Below are 3,383 nucleotides of genomic sequence, written 5' to 3'. Positions count from 1 at the left end.
TATACCCAAGCATTATTCCCTCTTGGACCATAAAGTGACATTTCTCCCAATTCAGCACCAAGTTTGTCTCCTTACATCGCTGCAAAACAAGAGAAAGATTAGTTAGACAGTTATCAAATGATGAACCAAAAACTGAGAAGTCATCCATGAAGACTTCTATAAACCATTCCACCATGTCTCCAAAGATTGACATCATGCATCTTTGAAATGTTGCTGGTGCATTGCATAACCCAAAAGGCATCCTTCGATAAGCAAACGTGCCATAGGGGCAAATGAAAGTCTTCTTCTCTTGATCCTCAAGAGCGATAGCAATCTGGTTATATCCTGAATACCTATCCAGGAAACAGTAATGGGCATGTCTTGCCAACCTCTCCAACATCTGATCAATGAAAGGCAATGGAAAATGATCCTTCCTTGTCGCCTCATTCAATTTCCAGTAATCAATGCACACTCTCCAGCCCGTCACCGTCCTCATTGGTATCAACTCGTTACTCTCATTCTTTACCACCGTGATACCTCCCTTCTTCGGAACCACTTGTACAAGGCTCACTTATGGGCTATCAGAAATAGGATAAATAATCCCTGCATCTAAGAATTTCACCACCTCCTTTCTCATCACTTCCTTCATCGAAGGATTCAATCTCTGTTGTGGTTACACCCTAGGCTTAATATCATCCTCCATGAGTATCTTATGCATGCAAAATGATGGCAAGATACCTCTAATGTCCGAAATGGTCTATCCAATTGCTAGTCTATGTTCCCTCAACACCCTAATCAACCTCTCTTCCTCTAATGTATTCAAACCTAAACTAATGATCACCAGGAAAGTTTCTGAGTCTCCAAGATACACATATTTGAGGTGGGAAGGTAAAGGTTTCAATTCAAGTTTTGGAGGTTCTTCATTTTTTTCCTTCTCCTTCTCCTTGTCAAAATCAAACTCATCAAATTCTACCGCTTGACTCTCATCAATCGGTTGAAGCGCTTCTAACATCCTAGCACATTCAGTGCTAGCTGACTCATCTACCTCCACTAATTTTGATTTGGCTATACATGCCTCTAGAGGTAAAAGTGGGATGTTCTCATCAATAGCGTCCACAACTAAATTGTCCACCACATCGACACTAAAACATGAATCCGATTCGGCTGGAAACTTCATCGCCTTAAAGACATTGAAAGTTATTGTTTCATCTTGAACTCTCAACAGTAACTTTCCTTCCTGCACATCAATAAGCGCTCTCCCCGTGGCCAAGAATGGTCAACCCAAGATCAAAGGAATTCCCTTATCCTCTTCCATGTCCAACGCCACAAAATCTGCTAGAAAAATTATCTTGCCCACCTTCACCAATACATCCTCTACTATCCCCCTCGGGTGTTTTATTGGCCTATCCACTAGTTGCAACGACATGGTCGTTGGCTTTACTTCACCAATTCCGAATCTCTTGAAAATAGAAAAGGGCATCAAATTAATACTAGCTCCTAGATCACATAAAACACGATCAAAAGTAATATCCCATATAATACAAGGAATAGTAAAACTCCTTGGATCATTTAGCTTTGGGGGTAACTTTTTCTGGAGGATGGAACTGCACTCCTCCGTGAACATCACCATTTCCTCATCTTCTAACTTCCTTTTGTTCGATAGGATTTCCTTAAGGAACTTTGCATAACTCAGCATCTGCTGCAATGCATCTGCAAAAGGAATGTTAATATGCAATTTTTTTTAAAATTTCAATAAACTTTGAAAATTGCTTATCCTGATTCTTTTCTTCAATCTTTGAGGAAAAGGCATGGGTGGGGTGTAATGTGCCAACTCTGGTGGTATCTCGGGGACTGACAATTTCTCCTTCTTCTTTTGCCTTTCTTCCTTTTTCTTTTTCTCTTCCTCCAAACCACTTGGTTTCTCTTCAGTAACAATCTCTTCATCAACTTCCTCATCAGAATCTTCCTTTCCGGTTTGCTCAACATCCTTGGTAGCTTGCTCTACCTCATCTAAAACTGTCCCATTTCTCAAAATTATGGCATTTGTTTGCTCACGTGGGTTAGTCACCGTGTTGCTTGGTAAAGAACCTTGAGGTCTCTCATTTAGCTTCTCGGCCAATTGGCCCATTTGTACCTCAAGATTCCGAATGGATGCCCTTTGATTTCTAAAATTCGTCCTCGTCTCATTCATGAAACCCATGGTCTCCTGCATGAATTTTCCAAACATGTCTTCTAACTTTGTTACTCTTCCATCTCCCGGTTGATTATTCACCCCTGGTTGGTTGTTTGGCAATGTTCTTTGATTCCATTGACTATTTTGTTGGTTTTGATTGCCCCAAGCCAGATTTGGATGATTTCTCCACCCTAGATTGTATGTGTTAGAGTACAGGTTGTTTGGTTCCCTCTGATTTCCTGCCAAGTAGTTCACTTGCTCCGTTGATGAAGATGACGAAGCAAATGTGTTCCCAACTTGACACTCGCTGCTCACATGGTTTCCTGCACAAAAATCACAAGTTAGTTGAGGTGCTTGAATAGAGTTTACCTGTATAGTTCCCAACTGTTTCTGAAGTGCAGTTAGTTGGGCTGAGATGGCTATAAAGGCATCAACTTCATGAAGACCCGAAGATTTTCTTGGTGTTGCTCTCTCATTTGGTCTTTGATAATTGTTGCTTGCCAAAACCTCAAGCAACTCATAGGCCTCTTCTGGTGTCTTGTTTTGCAAGGCCCCTCCTGAAGCTGCATCTACCATGGTTTGCACGTTACCCATCAGTCCATTGTAAAATGTTTGGACTTGAAACCAAACTGGCAAGCCATGGTGTGGGCATTTCCTCATTAACTCCTTGTATCTCTCCCAAGCCTTATACAATGACTCGGACTCATCTTGTAGAAATTATGTGATGTCATTTCTCAATTTTGCTGATTTAGCTGGAGGAAAGAACTTGGTAAGGAATTTATGTGCTAGATCATTCCAAGTTGTTATAGTTCCCGGTGGTAGTGCCATTAACCATCCCTTGGCTTTATCCCCCAATGAGAATGGGAATAACCTTAACCTAATGGCGTCATCCGACACTCCGTTCGACTTGAAGGTGTCACAAATTTCCAAGAAATTTGCAATATGCTGATTCAGATCTTCCTTCAAATCACCATTAAATCTAACCGATTGATGGATCATCCGGATGATTGCCGGCTTGATCTCGAAGTTGTTGGCTTGTATCGTAGGCCTAGTAATACTCGACCCACTTCCGTTCACTGTGGGAACTGAAAATTCCGTTAGTGTCCTGTTTTCTTGTTCTGCCATTTCAACAACTATTTCTTCTACTTCAACAACTAAATCTTCTCTTTCTCTTCTATCTTTGTTACATCGTCTGACGGTTCTCAATCTCAAGATCAACAGGAACCACTGG

The 3,383-nt window shown here is 41.2% G+C and overlaps 1 non-coding gene across 1 annotated transcript; it reads left to right on the top strand.

Moving 5' to 3' along the window:
• Nucleotides 1-2,786: 2,786 nt before the first annotated feature.
• On the top strand, nucleotides 2,787-2,893 carry LOC116117831. The gene has a single exon (XR_004126042.1). It is a non-coding gene; the product is annotated as a small nucleolar RNA R71 (small nucleolar RNA).
• Nucleotides 2,894-3,383: the final 490 nt, after the last annotated feature.

This window comes from Pistacia vera, unplaced genomic scaffold (assembly GCF_008641045.1).
Source record: "Pistacia vera cultivar Batoury unplaced genomic scaffold, PisVer_v2 Contig823, whole genome shotgun sequence".
Taxonomy (NCBI): domain Eukaryota; kingdom Viridiplantae; phylum Streptophyta; class Magnoliopsida; order Sapindales; family Anacardiaceae; genus Pistacia; species Pistacia vera.
This window is presented reverse-complemented; position numbering and strand designations above follow the sequence as displayed.